The sequence below is a fragment of the Alnus glutinosa genome, chromosome 9, assembly GCF_958979055.1.
Source record: "Alnus glutinosa chromosome 9, dhAlnGlut1.1, whole genome shotgun sequence".
NCBI classification, from domain to species: domain Eukaryota; kingdom Viridiplantae; phylum Streptophyta; class Magnoliopsida; order Fagales; family Betulaceae; genus Alnus; species Alnus glutinosa.
Window position 1 is genome coordinate 20,703,079 of NC_084894.1, and position 20,005 is coordinate 20,723,083.

The following is a 20,005-nucleotide window of genomic DNA, read 5'->3' on the forward strand; positions in this document are numbered from 1 at the left end:
ATCTGGACGGAACTTCATGGGTTTCACAAATCCGGCACTCCATCTCCGGCATTCCATCTTTGACACTCTCTCCCGTCGTCCAGATCCCGCCGTTCTGTCGAGATCCTGTCACTCGTGTGAATCAACGAACTCAAAAAGGAAAGACCATTTTGATCCAAAACAAATGCAAAAGTCAGCCGTAGGGCTGTCGTTCGGCCGGCTGGGGTTCACATTTTCAACGGGGGCTTCAGAGGGGTTGTACGCCATCTTTGCTTGGGGAATATGCAATGTGGGGTTCAGATCCGCGTCATTTTCTTTAAACGTGTTTAAGTCGTTGATAGTGTTCCAATCTACGGCTGAGGGTGTTGAGCTGTGTCATTTGATTACTTATGAATTTTCACACGGTTTAAAACAAACTGTCCAGAAATGTAAATTTTCAAACTATCTGTAAATTTATAGACGGTTTGGGAAAAACCGTCTGAAAATTTTACATTTTTTGATGGTTTTTTTTCAAACCGTCCATAATTAATAAATTTTTTTTTTTAATCCATGCGATTTTTGTCACCATTTTTTTTTAATATCAATAATTCCAAACGGTTTGATCAAAACCGTCTATACATTTATGGACGGTTTACTCAAACCGTCCATATTTTTTTTGTTTAGAGACGGTTGTTTAAAAGCCTTCTGTAAAATTTTAATTCTAGACGGTTTTAGAAACCGTCGAGAAAAAAGCCGTTCATAATTGTCCTTTTTTTTTGCAGTGAAGACTCGGTCATAGGAACTTAGACCACCTACATGCTAGGAAATGAAAACCACCTCAACCGGATCAGAGTAAACAACAATGTTGAATCAGCTCATCAAGTGAATAAGAGCAATAATGTAGTCATTATGACTTTATTTTGTGGATGTAAGTCATAAATTGAACCACGTAAATTCTTGTGTATATTTATTCATTCCGCATTTTCCTTTATTTTCTTATACGATAATCTTTTCTTCCATTAAGAAAAATATTTTTTTTTCCTCGGGGCGAGTTTGGAAAATATTTGGACAAATAGTGAAGAATGTTAGGAGAGATTGGCCATGTTAAATGAGAAGGTAACTCTGTAACTATTGCTTTGGTAATGAGACTGTTTGACAAGTTATTGATGAGACATGAAGGGAGGTTATTCCAAATTATATTTATGAATCTGTTATGTTAGATCATTATGTTCGACGTTTTATATCTTGATCAATAAAAATCTTAAACATTATTACTCAAAGTTTATCCAACAAGGATATAACTTTCGTTAATTGATTAATCCAACAATTGAAAAAGAAAATGAAAAAAAATAAAAAGAACACAACAAAATTATATAATTCACAACAGTCATGGGTTTACCTTACACCCCAAAAAAAAGAAAAAAAAAAAAAAAAAAAACCCTGAAACAATCACATCTGCAGAAGACTGTTGGATAATTTTAACTATTACCAATTCATCAGATACTACGTTAATTAATAAATAATTTAATTTAATTATAATTAACGTAATAGTTTTAAATGATCTGACACGTCAAATTATAAGTTGATGTGATATTTAACCCCTTATAACTACCAAATAATCAAATGTAATTGTGATTGATAATGACAATGCTACGTAGAAGGTGTGCTCTAATCATTTTCTTATTCTTTATTGATAATTTTTTTAAGAGTATTAGCTGCAGATATTTAATTATTTTTTAAAATTTAAGAAATAAAATTATCTTATGCTTTTCCATAAAAAAATTAAAAAAAAAAATCAAATAGATTTTCTTATATTTTCTTATATCAATTAAATACTCTTTCTTTATTCTTATTTTATTTTTTTCTTAATTTTTTTTACTTTTTATCGTTTTTTATATAAAGAAACTGAAGTAAATATTTTTTGTGATTTTTAAATTTTTTTTAAAATTTTTATATTTATATTTAAAGAAGGGCTCCACCTATAAAGTATCTAGGTTGCTAGTATCATAAAGAAACAATCTTTTGTCGGTGAAACTTTTGTTGCATTAATTGGCTTCAATGGTTTTTTTTTTTTTTTTTTTTTTTTTGTAAGTAATTAATTGGCTTCTAGAATTGTACTTTTTTCTTTACATATTATTGGTTTGCGCATTGAGATTAAGGGCTTGTTTGTTTGGCAAATACATGTGCAGAACATAATAGTGAATTGTTAATTTTAGAATTAGTAAAAAGTGATGATGTAATATAAAATAAAAAGAATTTATATAGAAAAGTGAAAAGATTTTGCATTGTAGTGAATTTTTTTATTTGAATATTAATAAAAAAATTATTAATGTGATAGAAAAAAGTAAAAAAAAAAAAAAGTGAGAATGTTTTGATTTTGATTATTGTTCTATTCTTAAAGTAAAATAAGTAATAAAAAAAAGATTTATTCTTAAAGTAATTTGATTCCAATAAGTCTTGTTTAATAATTGTGACTTTGAGAACTATAACTGATTTTAAGTAAAGTGCCTTTTCGGTTAAGTAATTATTTTTGCTAGGATTTCAAAATTCATTTTGAAATATTTTTATATGTTAACTTGTAGTTTTTAGAAAAGCAATGACGCGGGGGGGGGGGGGGGGGGGGGGCGGGGCGGTGGTGCCATGGGCCCCCTCAACTCTAAAGAGAAAAAAATAATTAAAAAAAAATTAAAAAATTAAAAAGTTAAAAATAATTAAGGTAAAACAAAAAAAAAAATTAAATTAAGGTTTTTTTTTTTTTTTTTTTTTAGATGAATCAAATTAAGGTTTTTTTTTGCTTATTAGCCCCTAGCAAGATTTTTTTTTTCCTTGCCCCCTTTCCTTTTATTATCTCTTCAACTATTGTCAAAACTTTTTTCTTTAATATTTCACGGGTAACAAGGGACATGCCTAAGAATCTAACAATGGAAATATCTTTACAAAGTTGTAGAAACTGTGTTCAAAGTAAACGAAAAAGGGTTTAGTAAAGTAGTGCATTGGAAGAAGACAGGTGTAGATTTGAGGAGTCACAAGCTTAACCAAGCTCAATTTCCTAAGAATGTGTGGAAAAAATAACTGAGACATTTCTTATTTTTATTTTTATTTTTTATTTTCTGAATCTTTGGACAGTGGTTTTCTTTACTTTTTTTTCTTTCTAAAATCTCTTTTTACTTTTGCTTATTGATTTTTAATTTGAATGGAATAATAAAAATATCAAAACTAAGTTATGTTTAATTTACTTAAAATTTGCCTTTATACATATACTTTAATCCCTACTTAAGAAAAAAAATTATTTAGCCCCCTCCCATTAAAATGTCTGGCTCCGTCTCTGTAGAAAAGCATGTGTACTAGTAAGAACATAATTAGTTTCAAATGGACAAGTGAAGTCGATAATCCCCTTGTCATGATATATTACATCAAGACACCAATACAAAAAAAATTAAAATATATATATATATATATATATATATATATATATATATATATATATATATATATATATATATATTGATTTGAAAAGTATGATAAATATGTATATTTGTATATTTAAAATGCAATCATTAAACTATTAATATATGAAGATACAATATATGAAGTTTCTACTAAAAAGCACGTATTTTCATGGAAATGAAGAATTTTACGAAAAAAAAAAAAGAAGAAGGATTTTTGTGAGAGATAAAGAGACATTTGAAGTAAATATAGTAAATAAACTTGATCAAGGATATGAATAAATATAGTGACTCAATACTTAAAGCAATGCAAAATACTAGGTCATAGGTCATTGCATAAAAAAAGTTTATCTAAATAGACCAAATGGAATGTTGTTTAAAAATAAATAATAATAAAAACTTTAGATCATAGTTAAGTGGCATTCTTTTTATTTTTTATTTTTTGAAAGGAAAAAACAAAAATTTTCCGTGGCTTGGGTTATGAGCTTCGAAGAAAGTTATTATTGCATTAATAAGTAACTTGCATAAAAAATCACCAAAACTTGAAAGGTTAGTGTTTGTATGAACAAGTGAACAACCTATGAAAAAGCCAAAATATTTTAAATGAAAGCACATGTTTCATAGGCTACATGGATAATTTCATTTCAGTAACTATAGTTTCATCTTCAACAAAAGGTGCAAAAGCAAGTGCTCGGTAAAACCCGCATCTCTATAGAATCAAAAAGCGTATTCAGCAAAACAAACTTAATCGATAAGAATGGGTAGAATGCGATCTAGATAGTTTAACAATATGATTTTGAAATATAACTTCGGAAGAACAGAAAAACATTTTTCATGTAAAATAGATGAAAAAATGTTTTGACTGGAAATAATACTCTTGTTGCGCCCCAGCCTAACGCCTCTTTCAGAAAACAAAGCGATTGGGGAGACTGTAGCCGATTTTTTTTATTATTATTTTCACTATATAACAAGCACAAATATTATTATAACAATCAAGAATCCTCAGTATCATTTCATTAACATAACAATACAAGGTCTTAATCCAAAAATAATAAATGCCACACTATCTTCCTTTACAACATAGGAACTAAAGAATTAGTGTTTAGAACCCAACACAATATGCCAATAATTATGAAGCAACAAAGGCAATTAAAATAGTATATCAAACCACAAAAATATAAACCAATCAAGCACACATCAACACACAATTTTGTTGGCGAAGTGAAAACCCTTTGAATAATAAACCAAAGGTAAAACCACTCCAGAACAGCCAAATTCAGAAAACCAACCATTAAGTAGAATTCGATGTATAAGCAAAACACACTTATAACCCTTGTAACGGTTTAGACATTTGTACGCAGACAAGCACCCTGACTTGCCTCCAACTGCAACAGCTCTAGATCCTGTCTAAGAAATTCTTCTCCTTGGTCTCCTTTACCGACCCATCAGTAGACTCCAATTGTTTGTTGATTATGAGCACCGCGGTTTGATCAACTCTAAGAAAATGGAAAAATTCAAATCACACAATAAGTTTCTCTTATAACAGAATAAATGGCTAAGCGCTCAACGTATAATATCTCCGGGCAAGTAAGTTATTTGTATGCACATTTTTAGGTTTACAAGCCTTTAACATGTGAGCCGTTCAAACATTTGTGGACGAGAGTTTTTGTATCCCTGAAGTGTCTGGACATGTGCAAACGCCTTAGCAAACAAAACATTTGTTTCTCCAAAACTTTCGGATAGGAGGAAACGAACATGCGAACAAAACCTTCTGTCAGAACAATCTATTCGGACAACTTAGAAGGAAACAACAGACGAGACGCACTGCCTGATCAAACAGTCCGGATATCTACGGCTGGGCTTAAGAGCACAACTTTTTGTACTAAAATTTCTTGAAAACACAAATTACATTAATGAACTTGTTTTGAGTAGCAATTTGGCCAATAAAAAACCCATCAAAATCTCCATTTGGTTATTCGGTGACGAAACCATATTCAACCCAAATGAACAAGATTTACAATATCTAACCCAATGACTCAATCTAAATATAACAAACCACAAAACTAGGTTAGATTTGAATTCTTTCAATTTTATTTCTTGAAATCATCCACAAACTCATAAAATAGGTAACATATATTTAATCACCCATGTAGTAAGAAAATGTTCTCCCCCTTTTTGTAATGAAGGAAAAAGGGACATGAAACATGCCAACATGCAAAATGCATATGTACCAAAAAAAAAAAAAAAACATATGATACCCATTGAGTAGTCACTAAACGAATTTAGCTTGACATGTGTATCAATTGCATAACTTATCACAATATGATGGATTGAAGAAGCACACACCATACATATATATTGAAAATCATTAACACTATGAGGTGTGTGAAACTTTCCACAGGCAAGATTAAGACCTAATTTTAGTGAGGGGTCAGGCTTGAACATGAAACATCACGTCTAGATTTTTTTTTTTTTTTTTTTTTTAAAAAAAAAAACCTTTGGAGATAAGTGTGACCCGAGACAATGCATCTCAAGCAACATTTGACGATATCCATTGAGTAGTCACTAAGCCAATTTTTAGTCTAACATGTGTATCAATTGCATACCTTATCACAAATATGATGGATTGAAGAAGCACACACCATACATATATATTGAAAATTATTGACACTATGAGGTGTGTGAAACTTTCCACGAGAAGGATTAAGACCTAATTTTAGTGAGTGGTCAGGATTGAACATGAAACATCAGGTGTGAATTAAAAAAGAAAAAGAAAAACCTATGATCAAAAATCGAACCTTGTGTATAAATGGCATTGGCTACCAAGTGTCCAGAAAGGGTGGAAATCATTATACTATCGATCATTCGATCCCGTTGGCACCAGCTAAGAAAGGCAGGGTTGACACAAACGTAGGGGCACCATCTTCAAATATGGGGTACGTTGGGAATGGTATGAGGTGGAGGACGGGATGAGCTTCCTAACCACGGAGATAAGCAACAATTTTAGTCTTCCATGAGAGGAAGTTTCCATTGGAGAGCTTAACGTGAAGAGATGGGTTCATATTTGGTTCGTGAAAATGACTAGAGAAGGGTTGGTGGGTGGGGTAGTTGACGAGCTAATGGAGGAACCTATTGATATAGGAGTGGCCATTGAAAATGTAATGCCCCGAGAAATTAATTAACTGGTAATTGACTTCACAGTTCGCATTCGAGTCCCATTCTACAAGGAATAAGACTTAGGAGTCTCTACTCCTCAAAAAGAGAATACTACACAGCGAAAACATAATATATTTCTATCAACATTAATCATTACAACTAGAGTATTTAATAAGAATTTTCATACTAACTAAAATCATTCTAAACAAATCACTGGTATAAAAGATCCAAACTAAACCTTTACATATAATCGAGTCTCAAAGGACTTCATTTGTGTGTGTATATATATATATATACATAGTAATATGTCATTAACACATCTCCAAAAGCACAATTTTTTGCTATGTCACAGTGCATTAAAGTGGTGCGGGCTAAATCCTATGTGTAGGAGCAGTGATTGGTGCACAACAACATTGCACAATTTATGCACAATACAAGACATATGAAGTGGGACTCATGTGGTGTGTCCAACTCACATGGGTTCTACCCATGTATCTTGTGTTGTAAACAAGTTGTTCAATATTGTTGTGCAATAATATTTTTCTTATGTGTAGAGACCAATTTAAAGGCTCTTTTAATTATATTTTATTATGATGGGCCAATATGGAATTTGGGCTTTGTAAATATGTGGTTGAGGTCTTTACTCCAAACTCTAGCACCCACTCATACATATCACATCACTGTGTGAGACACTGAGAGACACTACAAAAAATCCTACAATTGGACGCGTGTCTACAGTACCGGTTACTGTAGACACGCGTCCAATTAGCCACGTGTCTTTTTGACAACGTGGCTAGTTGTATAAACACCCCAATTGGCCGCGTGTATAAAATACACGTGTTCAACTGTTGCCACGTGTAATAAATACACGTGGCCAACTGTTATTTTTTTCCAAATATATATTAAAAAAAAAAAAATTGTTTTGTGTTCATTTTAAAAAAAAAAAAAAAAAAAAAAAAAAAAAAAAAAAAAAAAAAAACTCCTTATCTTATTAACTATATAAATTTGTGAAATTATGGTGTACATGGCATATACACATAAGGTTAGGTTTTAAGGCTATATGCTATATGTAAATTCTATACTTGGAGTTTACATGTTGAGTTCCTTATTTATATAAATATGGTATACTGATAAGTACGTAAACCCTAACCTAATTTACATATTGTACTATATGCATAATTAAACCAAATTTGGTGCTATATATATATAATTAAACCAAATAGTTCAAATTAGGGTTTAGTTTTGTACACCATCTACGTTTAGAAACACAAAAAAAAAAAAAAAAAAAAAAAAAAAAAAAAAAAAAAAAATTTAAAATTAAAACATAACAAAGTTAAAAAACCTATAATTAATACTATATATATAGATATGCATGCATGTAAACGGTTTAGAGCTATATATAGTATATATACTTAGGGTTAGGGTTTATAGCTATATATAATATATATACTTAGGGTTAGGGTTTATCGATATATATAGTATATACACTTAGGGTTAGGGTTTATAGCTATATATAATATATATACTTATGGTTAGGGTTTATCGCTATATATAGTATATACACTTAGGGTTATGGGTTTTAGGGTTTATAGGTATATATAATATATATATACACTTAGGGCTATGGGTTATAATTTAATTGATTTTACATTTTATGAATAATAATGTCAATATAATCTTCACGTGTCATTATTGTACACTCTTAAATATAACATTAAATCCTAGATTGATTATAATTAGATTGTTCCGATATTATAGAAATTCGAATGAATTTGGCTTATGTGTTGTTAAAAAAAACTACAGTATATTTACTCTAAATTTGTATGAGAAAGATTGTGATATTAAATCTAAACAGTTGGAAAAATGAAAAAAACTATAGCGTATATCTTATAGTTTTTTTAAGGCGTTTAAGTCGAATTTTATTCAATCAAGTTAAAAAGAGAATCTCCTCAAACAATTAAAAAATTAAAAATTAAAAAGCTAAATGTTGATTTTTCTCATTCTTTAAAGAGAAATGTTTAATTTCATTCTCTTACACATCTCTTATCCATGTTTGTACAAGAGATGTGTAAATCGATCATTAAATTTATGTACTATATGTGGGTTTTATAAATACAATATTAAATTTTCCAACAAAAAAAAGGGGAATAAAAATGATATATATATATATAGCCATATACACTTAGGATTAGAGTTTATGGCTATATCAAGTATATGCATTTAGGGTTAGGGTTTATGACTATATATAATACATACGCTTATGGTTAGGGTTTATAGATATATATAGTACATACACTTTGGGTTAAGGTTTATAGCTATATATAGTACATACACTTAGGGTTAGGGTTTATGTACATATATAGTACATATACCTAGGGTTAGGCGATCATGTACATATATAGTACATACACTTACGGTTAGGGTTTATAACTATATATAGTACATACACTTAGGGTTAGGGTTTATAGTTATATATAGTACATACACTTAGGATTAGGGTTTATAGCTATATATAGTACATACACTTACGGTTAGGGTTTATGTACATATATATTAAATATATCTAGGGTTAGGGTTTATGTACATATATAGTACATACACTTACGGTTATAGTTTATAGTTATATATAGTACATACACTTAGGGTTTATATACATATATAATACATACACCTAGGGTTAGGGTTTATGTACATATATAGTACATACACTTACGGTTAGGGTTTATAGCTATATATAGTACATACACTTAGGGTTAGAGTTTATGGCTATATATACTACATACACTTACGTTTATTATTCCTGGCTATATATAGTACATACACTTAGGGTTAGAGTTTATAGTTATATATAGTATATACACTTAAGGTTTATGTACATATATAATACATACACCTAGGGTTAAGTGATGAGTGCCAAATATTGTGTATTTGGACCCCTTGATTTGCACTAGTTAGACCTTTAGCCTTGTTATTTTCTAATGTTTTGGTTAGTTTTTGTGTTTTCTGTTTCTGCATGACAATAAGAGAGGAATGACAAATTTCATAAGGAAATAGCTGGAAATTCGGAGACCCTGACAAGTCGATCGATCGAACTTAAAATTCGATCGATCGAATATTTGCCCGAAGTCGATCGATCGATCGAATTAAAAGTCGATTGATCGAATTTTCCCAGAAACTGCTTTTGCAGAGAGCGCCAGAACGCCCAATCAGAAGCCAAAAAGCAGTCCTCCCTCTGATTTCCGCTGCAGAACACGCTGGTTTCGTGTTTGTGGTTGTCTCTAGCTGCAGAGGAACCCTAGAGGAGGGTAGATGAGTCATTTCTTGCCATGGCTTGCTTCTATAAAAGCCATAGCCCTCCCCTTGTTGAAAAAGATGAATGGAGAGTAGGATAGAGCAGAAACTTTGTAGTTAGTTTTAATTTCGTGCTTATTGTAGTAGTTTATTTTCAGATACTTTCTCTTTGTAGAGCTTTTCTTTCATTTCCATGGTTGTTCATCATTTTCTTGTGGTGTTCTTAGTCATGGAAGGCTAGTAACCTCAACTAGGGTTGAGGATGAAACCTTTCCATTGATAACACTCACAACCTTGCTGTACCACTTGCACATTTAATGATATATCATTTTAGTTGTTCAAGTTCCATTCATTTAAAGCTTTATCTTTTGCAATGAATGTGGTTAGTGGTGGATAGAGGACATTTTATGTGTTTCAACCGACCAATACATTGTTTTATCGGTTTGAATGATGATATCCATTGTGATTGAATGATACATTGGATGTTTTGATTTCAATCGGTACTCTTTGTGATTTGTCAATGTGTTGGATTCATTTAATGGTCCTTGGGTTTATGGTTAAGAAACTTGAATAACACCCTAAGCTTAATGTTCTTTGGGTGTTCAAGTGGGAACCAAGAGTGTGAGTTGTAGGATTTGGTTTGGTGAATTCCTTAACCTTAGTTCCTTTTATTTTACATATTTCATTACATCTCTTTCATTTAGTCTTTTGTTCTTGAATCAAGTCTCAAACCTTTGGAACTAGGTTAAGATGAGGTTGATTAAGCAAGATACCAATATTTGACCATTTCCCTGTGGGATCGACCTCGCACTTGCATAACATTATATTGCAAAACGATTCGTGCACTTGCGAGTACTATTTAAAACACACATCAAGTTTTTGGCGCCGTTGCCGGGGAAATCGGTTCAAAAATTGGTTTTTGTTTGATTGATTTTGTTTTTCTACTAGTTAGATAGATTTTTGTTTCATTTTTGCTGTTGTTTAGCTTCTGTTCTGCATTCTAAGTCTTTTCTTTGTTTTTCCCGGATCTGTTCTGCAGCTTCTGCAACTTACTGGGTGCCCTGAAGAATCGATCGATCGAAAATAAATTCGATCGATCGACTTTCGATCGGTCGACTTAGAATCTGCACTATAAAAAGAAGATCGATCGACATTATATTCGATCGATCGACTTTCGATCGATCGAAATATACTTCGATCGAACAATTTCCTGCACAGCAGCAGCTCGAAACTAGGTGAGTATCACTGTTCCAGTACCTTTTTTTTAGTCCATTTTGTGCTTTTTTTGTTCATAATTTGTTTTTGTTTAATAGTATTTTGCTGTTTGTTTAAATTTTCTTTTAGTTCATTATAATTTAGTTCAAATTCTGTTTAGTTTGTGTTTTATATTATCCTAGATTTGTGTTATTTTGTTCTAACATAAAAAAAAAAAAAAAAAAAAAAAAAAAAAAAGGAGAAGATTTTATGTTCTATTTCTGTTCCTGGCCCTGCAAAAATTCGAATATTCGACCGATCGAATATTAGTTCGATCGATCGACATTCGATCGATCGACCATTAAATTCGATCGATCGACCTCAACTCAGAAGGCAGCTCCTGGATAAGATCAGTAGCAGAAAATTTTTTTACCAAAAATTCTTTTTGGTCCCAACTTGTAAGTATTCTTATCTTTACTTTTACTGCTATCTTAGTGTAAATTGTTTGCATTTGTGTTAGTCTTTATATTGTATCTTAGTTGTGTTATTTTTCCTTGATAAAAAGATAAAAAAAAAAAAAAGAAAAGAGAAAATATTTTGCTAGTAAGGGTTTACTTAGCAATCTAAGGGCAATGACAAGGTAAATTCTGGCAAGGATTGGTCTTGGGATTTAAGTGTGTCCATTGTGACCCCCCTCACCTACCTGGGAATTAGCCTAGATTGTACTTTGGAGAACTTTGTTCCCTATTAGCAAATTGTTTTCTTTATTTTTGGTTTGTTTATTTCTTTGTCTTTTGGTTAAACATTTGTGTATGTTTGGTGTATGCTTGGTAGAAGATTATTGAACTTAGACTTGACATCGTTAGATCCCGAAATTGAAAGAACTCTTAGGAGAAATCTTAGAAATTCTGTTGAGATGGGAGATAACATGCAAGCAAATGAAAATGAGAGGAATCGGGGAGAAAACGTGGATCATACTAGAACACTTAGGGATTTGTTTGCACCCGTTGCAACAAATTCTCCTTCATGTATCGTGTTACCCCCAACCAATGCCACTCATTTTGACCTCAAGCCTCATGTCATTCAACTCCTACCCGCATTCCATGGCTTAGACCTCGAAAATCCTTATAGCCATGTGAAGAAATTCAAGGACATCTGTGCCACCTTCAAATTTCAAAATTTTTCTGAAGAGTCTGTGCATCTTAGGCTATTTCCTTTCTCACTCCATGATAGGGCCAAAGCATGGTTAGATTCAAACATGCCTGGTTCCATCACTTCTTGGGAGAACTTGTTAAACAAGTTTTACAACAAATTCTTCCCCATGTCAAAAGTCAATGAGTGTAGGAAGGAGATAAGCTCATTTACTCAAGAAGAAGATGAGAAATTTTCAGAGAGTTGGGAGAGATTTCAAGATATGCTAATTAAGTGCCCCCCACATGGATACGAGAAATGGAGACTGGTGCAATTTTTCTATCAAGGATTAACTCAATCCAATCGTAGCATGATCGAGTCGATGAACGGAGGCGCATTTCTGAGTTTGACGGGAGAGGAAGCATATAGGACCTTAGATCAGTTATCCGACAATTCCCAACAGTGGGATTTTTCAAGCTGTCGAGATAGAGCTGCTCGCATTCAGAAAAAGGGAGGCATCTATGAGGTTAAGGAGGATGTAGAATTAAAAATGAAGATAGATGCCCTTACCAAAAAGGTCGAAGCCCTAGTTGTTAGCAAATCCATGAATGCTGCCAACCCATTCCATGTTGACTGCTGTTCCATCTGTGCTAGTCCCTTGCACTTAGCACAGACTTGCCCATCATTGCCAACTTTTGTCGAATCACCAATGGAGCAAGTGAACGCTTTTCAACGATTATCGAAAGCAAGCCAGTGGACCTTTCTCCGAGTCGTATAATCCAGGGTGGCGGAACCACCCTAACTTTTCTTGGAAGCAGAACCAGCCTTTGGCTCAAGGGGGAGCTCCTCACCAATCTCATACTCAATACCCCCCTGGTTTTCATCAGCCGGTTCACCATCAAAGCCGTCCAGCCCAGCCAGCACCATCATACCAGTCCCCCACTCAAGCCCCTGCCTCTTCTTCACAATCATCGTTGGAAGACACTCTTAAGGCCTTCATCCAGATTACCGGCCAATCCATCAGTGACGTGAAGAATGCTACCATGGTGAACACTCAAGCTATTGCCAAGATGGAGACCCAGATCGGGCAAATTGCTAGTCACCTGGGGGAGAGAGAGAAGGGAAAGCTCCCTAGTCAGCCTGTGCCGAATCCGAAGTTGCAATTTCACGAGGGAGGATCATCAAATGCAGTGCATGGACAGGAGCATGTGCAAGCCGTTGTCACACTTAGATCAGGGAAACAAGTGGACAACCAAGTGGTTCATCCAGAAGAGAACCCTGCTGCATAAGGAGAACAAGGAAGCAGGAGCGTCGAGAAGAAAGATGCCGAGCCATCTACATTAGCTCCGACCGTAGAGACTCCTCCTCCTAGGCCGTTTATACCTAGGGCGCCTTACCCTGATAGACTTCTCGCGCCCAAGAAAGGAGGAACATTCGAGGACATTCGGGAGGTATTCAAACAAGTGCAGATCAACATTCCATTCTTGGATGCCATCCAGCAAGTGCCGTCTTACGCCAAGTTCTTGAAGGACTTAATCACCGTCAAGCGGAGGAACAATGTCCCGAGAAAAGTTTGTTTGACCGAGCAAGTCAGCTCAATCCTCCAATACAGGCTGCCCATCAAATACAAGGACCCTGGATGTCCTACCATCTCTTGCACGATAGGAGTCAGCCACATTGAGAAGGCCCTGCTTGACCTTGGAGCCAGTGTCAATCTCCTACCCTATTCAGTTTACCTGCAATTAGGATTAGGAGAATTGAAGCCCACCTCCATGACATTGCAATTGGCTGATCGGTCAGTTAAGATACCACGGGGAATAGTGGAAAGTGGAGGATGTTTTGATTAAAGTGGATAAGTTTTACTTCCCCGTGGATTTCATAGTGCTTGACACCGAGCCGGTACAGAACGTTGGAGTTCAGATACCGGTAATCCTAGGGCGACCATTCTTAGATACGGCTAACGCCCTGATCAACTGTAGGACGGGAGTCATGAAGATCTCATTCGGCAATATGACGATAGAGCTGAACATTTTCACCATCAGCAAACAGCCGAGGGAGTGCGATGAGATCAACAATGTCTGCTTGATAGAGGAAATCCTGGAGGAAAGCATTGAAGAGTCAAGCATACAAGACCCCCTGGAAGCATGCCTTGCTCAATTTGGAGAGGATCTGGACTTGGATGTCCTGCTTGAGCAAGCAAATGCTGTTTTGGAGTTTGCTCCTCTGAAGAGCAAGAAGGAAGAGGAGGCAGCAGTACCTGAGCCTCCAAAGAAGGAACTTAAGCCCCTACCGGACAATCTCAAGTATAAGTTCCTCGGTCCAGCAGAGACTTTGCCTGTAATCATAGCTTCAGATCTTCACACCGCTCAGGAGGAGAGGTTGTTAGATGTCTTGAGGGAGCATAAGGAGGCTATAGGCTGGACCATTGAAGACATTAAGGGAATCAACCCCTCGGTGGTGATGCATAGGATACACTTGGAGGAAGACACCAAACCATCGAGGGAGCCACAGAGAAGGCTCAACCCGACCATGCAAGAAGTCGTCAGAGGAGAAGTCATCAAGCTGTTGGATGCTGGCATCATCTACCCTATCTCTGACAGCAAATGGGTGAGCCCCATTCATGTCGTGCCCAAGCGAGCTGGAGTTACAGTCGTGCAGAACAAGGAAGGCGAGTTGGTTCCAACTCGAGTACAGTCTGGATGGAGAGTCTGCATCGACTACCGCAAGCTGAACACCGCCACCAGGAAAGATCACTTTCCTCTTCCGTTCATCGATCAAATGGTGGAGCGGTTGGCTGGGCACGAATATTATTGCTTTTTGGACGGTTATTCTGGATATAACCAGGTCCCTGTGGACCCTGAAGACCAAGAGAAGACGACCTTCACTTGTCCGTTCGGAACGTTCGCCTACCGACGCATGCCCTTTGGCTTATGCAATGCACCCGCTACATTTCAGCGGTGCATGATTAGCATCTTTTCTGATATGGTGGAGCGTTTTCTGGAGGTGTTTATGGACGACTTCTCGGTTTTTGGGTCATCTTTTGAGGAATGTTTGCACCACCTCACATTGGTTTTGGAGAGGTGTAAACAGAAGAACCTAGTGCTCAATTGGGAGAAGTGCCATTTTATGGTACAACAAGGAATTGTGCTCGGGCACGTCATCTCTCGTCGGGGGATTGAAGTCGACAAGGCAAAGATAGATCTGATATCCAACCTTCCTCCCCCACGGACGGTGAAAGAGGTTCGCTCTTTTCTGGGCCATGCAGGATTCTATCGGCGATTCATTCAGGATTTCAGCAAGATCGCCCGGCCCTTGTGCAAACTATTGGTGAAGGAGGCCCCTTTTATTTTTGACGAGGACTGTAAGAAGGCATTTGGGGCCTTGAAGGCAATTCTGACGTCCACACCCATCATTCGGCCCCCGAGCTGGGGTACACCTTTTGAGATCATGTGTGACGCGTCCGATTACGCCGTTGGAGCTGTGTTGGGGCAGCGCATTGACAAACTTCCCCACGTCATTTACTATGCAAGTCGGACTCTGAACGACGCCCAGCTGAATTATTCGACCACTGAGAAGGAGCTGCTGGCAGTCGTTTTTTCTCTGGATAAGTTTCGATCCTACCTATTAGGATCGAAAGTCATCATCTACTCAGATCACGCGGCATTGAAGTATCTTTTTTCCAAAAAGGATGCTAAATCTCGCCTCATCCGGTGGATCTTGCTCTTACAAGAGTTCGACATTGAGATTCGGGACAAGAAGGGGTCCGAAAACGTGGTGGCTGATCATCTCTCGAGGATTACCGTGGACTTCACGGAAGAAGCCGCCCCCATCTCTGAGACCTTCCCCGATGAGCAATTGATGCATATTGCTCATACTCACTCACCATGGTTTGCTGACATAGTGAACTATCTTGTCACCGGTCAAATGCCTTCGCATTGGGGAGGGCAAGATAAGTCCAAATTTATGTCCATGGTGAAGAATTTTTTCTGGGACGATCCTTACTTGTTCAAGTATTGTCCCGATCAGATCATTAGGAGATGCATTCCCGAGCCTGACCAATCCAGTGTCATCTCCTTCTATCATGATCATGCCTGTGGAGGCCACTTCAGTGCGAAGAAGACCGCTGCAAAGATTTTGCAGTGCGGATTCTACTGGCCTACCATCTTTCAAGACGCTCACACTTATTGTGTTTCATGCGAGCGCTGTCAGAAGCTAGGGAGTATTTCACGTCGAAATATGAGGCCCCTCAACCCGATTCTTATTGTTGAGATTTTCGATGTATGGGGCATTGATTTCGTGGGACCTTTCCCAAACTCCTTCGGCTATCTGTACATTTTGGTTGCTGTGGACTACGTGTCCAAATGGGTAGAGGCAGTTGCCTGCAAGACCAACGACCACAGAGTTGTGGTCCAGTTTCTAAAAGACACTATATTTGCTCGCTTTGGTACTCCTCGAGCAATTATTAGTGATGGAGGAAAGCACTTCTGCAACCGGGTCTTTGAACAGCTGATGAAGAAATATTGCATCACGCACAAGGTTGCCACTCCCTATCACCCTCAGACGAGTGGACAAGTGGAGGTTTCAAACAGAGAGATCAAGAGGATTTTGGAGAAGACGGTGAACCCGTCAAGGAAAGATTGGTCTCTCCGGTTGAACGATGCATTATGGGCATATCGGACAGCGTTCAAGACACCGATTGGCATGTCACCTTACCGTATCGTGTACGGGAAAGCATGCCATCTGCCTGTGGAGTTGGAGCACAGAGCCTACTGGGCCATTAAGCAGCTGAATTTTGATCTCACAAAGGCTGGCTCACAGAGGAAGCTCCAACTCAATGAATTGGAAGAGCTGAGGAACGATGCCTATGACTGTGCTAGGATGTCCAAAGCACGGATGAAGAAGACTCACGACCAGAACATATTGAGACGATTTTTTGAGCCCGGTCAGAAAGTCCTTCTTTACAATTCCCGTCTGCATCTGTTCCCAGGGAAGCTCCGATCTCGATGGACAGGCCCTTTCATAGTTCGATCAGTGTTTTCTTATAGGGCCATTGAGATTGAGGATCCAAAAAATGGCAGCACGTTCAAGGTGAACGGGCAACGACTGAAGCCATTTTTGGATTTACAGAGCTCGGAGGTTGAAACGACCCTTTTAGAGGACCCGAGTTACTCGGAGTGATTGTCGTCAGGATGGAGAGTCTGGCTGAAGACTGAAAACTTAGCGCTTGTGGGAGGCAACCCTCATCATTTTTTCCCTATCATTTGATTTTCTTTTTTGTGTTTTAGTTGTTATTTTCAGGACAGTGTCTGCCGTTCAAGTTTGGGGGAGCGCTTCTCTTACAGTGTGCCCAACTTGCATCACCCTTCGGTATTGTATCTCTAGCCACATTGGGGACAATGTGTTATTCTAGTTTGGGGGTGGGGTAGACATTTCTGTCTGTTTTCATTTAATTCTTGCTTTGTTGCCTTGTTAATATTTATTTATAAAATATATATATATATATATATATATATATATATATATATATATATATATATATATATATATATATATATTTTACCTCATTGTTAGTTGAGCATGGTTACATCTTACTATGGTTTGCATCTCATTGGTTTGATTAAAATGTTGAATTTTGCATATCATGAAAATCTGAGATCTTTTGACTCATCTTTGGATTAGAGAGACTTGACATGTTTAAACTGTTCATCACAAGCACATTAGCATTTGTTTCTGTGGGGTATGAGATTTGAATTAAAATTTATATGTCTTGAGATTTGTAGGATGACTTGTTGATGAATCCTTGGCTTATTGTTCAAAAAAAAAAAAAATGCTTAGAATAATATCACCAATTTGACTTTCCATTGAGTAACCGGGCCCCTTGCCTCATTAAGCATTGGGTGTTCGCGTAAAAAGATAAGAATTTCAGTTTGGATGATTGTTTGGCTAGTTTAACTTCGTAGCCTTTTTGACTTGAGTAATTAAGCCCTTAGGGATGTTTTTACATCTAGTGCCCTAAAACCATCTGGTTTGGGAGTCACTGGCCCAACACTCGTTACATGGGTCAATTAGAAAGCTTAAAGGAGTCAAACATTGCACAGCCAACACAAAATAATAATAAATGATAATAAATGTAAGATAAGCCTTGGTTATTTGACGGAAGTCCTGCGAATTTTTGGATATATATGCTTTGAGGAAAATTGAAACCCCATGATTCTATGTTATTCACACTTTACACTTTTGAACATGTGTTGTCTCAATTTTCCATCTATGAGTTGATCGATTTTTGATAACATGATAATGTGATATTCATTTTGTTAAACATACTCATGATGTGTGAACCATGTGTTTGAATGATGATTTTCGCTCAATTGATAATACGGCATTTCAGTGTTTGTGGGTACCACTTCTGGCAAACTCTCACGAGACTTCACTCGTCCACTAGGGAGTCCTAGGGGTTTAAAAGGCTTGTTGCATATGCTAAATGCAATCGTTTCTCCCACGAAAGAGGACTTATGTTTCATGCTTTGATTTTGTTTTTCATTTTGTTTTTTGCTAAGGGACTAGCAAAATGTAAGTTTGGGGGTATTTGATGAGTGCCAAATATTGTGTATTTAGACCCCTTGATTTGCACTAGTTAGACCTTTAGCCTTGTTATTTTCTAATGTTTTGGTTAGTTTTTGTGTTTTCTGTTTCTGCAAGACAATAAGAGAGGAATGACAAATTTCATAAGGAAATAGCTGGAAATTCGGAGACCCTGACAAGTCGATCGATCGAACTTAAAATTCGATCGATCGAATATTTGCCCGAAGTCGATCGATCAAATTTTCCCAGAAACTGCTTTTGCAGAGCGCGCCAGAACGCCCAATCAAAAGCCAAAAAGCAGTCCTCCCTCTGATTTCCGCTGCAGAACACGCTGGTTTCGTGTTTGTGGTTGTCTCTAGCTGCAGAGGAACCCTAGAGGAGGGTAAATGAGTCATTTCTTGCCATGGCTTGCTTCTATAAAAGCCATAGCCCTCCCCTTGTTGAAAAAGATGAATGGAGAGTAGGATAGAGCAGAAACTTTGTAGTTAGTTTTAATTTCGTGCTTATTGTAGTAGTTTATTTTCAGATACTTTCTCTTTGTAGAGCTTTTCTTTCATTTCCATGGTTGTTCATCATTTTCTTGTGGTGTTCTTAGTCATAAAAGGCTAGTAACCTCAACTAGGGTTGAGGATGAAACCTTTCCATTGATAACACTCACAACCTTGCTGTACCACTTGCACATTTAATGATATATCATTTTAGTTGTTCAAGTTCCAATCATTTAAAGCTTTATCTTTTGCAATGAATGTGGTTAGTGGTGGATAGAGGACATTTTATGTGTTTCAACCGACCAATACATTGTTTTATCGGTTTGAATGATGATATCCATTGTGATTGAATGATACATTGGATGTTTTGATTTCAATCGGTACTCTTTGTGATTTGTCAATGTGTTGGATTCATTTAATGGTCCTTGGGTTTATGGTTAAGAAACTTGAATAACACCCTAAGCTTAATGTTCTTTGGGTGTTCAAGTGGGAACCAAGAGTGTGAGTTGTAGGATTTGGTTTGGTGAATTCCTTAACCTTAGTTCCTTTTATTTTACATATTTCATTACATCTCTTTCATTTAGTCTTTTGTTCTTGAATCAAGTCTCAAACCTTTGGAACTAGGTTAAGATGAGGTTGATTAAGCAAGATACCAATATTTGACCATTTCCCTGTGGGATCAACCTCGCACTTGCATAACATTATATTGCAAAACGATTCGTGCACTTGCGAGTACTATTTAAAACACACATCATTAAG

The 20,005-nt window shown here is 36.2% G+C and overlaps 1 pseudogene; it reads left to right on the forward strand.

The window, feature by feature from the left end:
* The window catches only part of LOC133876830 (uncharacterized), an 88,801-nt pseudogene extending 71,543 nt beyond the window's left edge, over positions 1-17,258 (forward strand).
* The last annotated feature ends 2,747 nt before the right edge of the window (positions 17,259-20,005 follow it).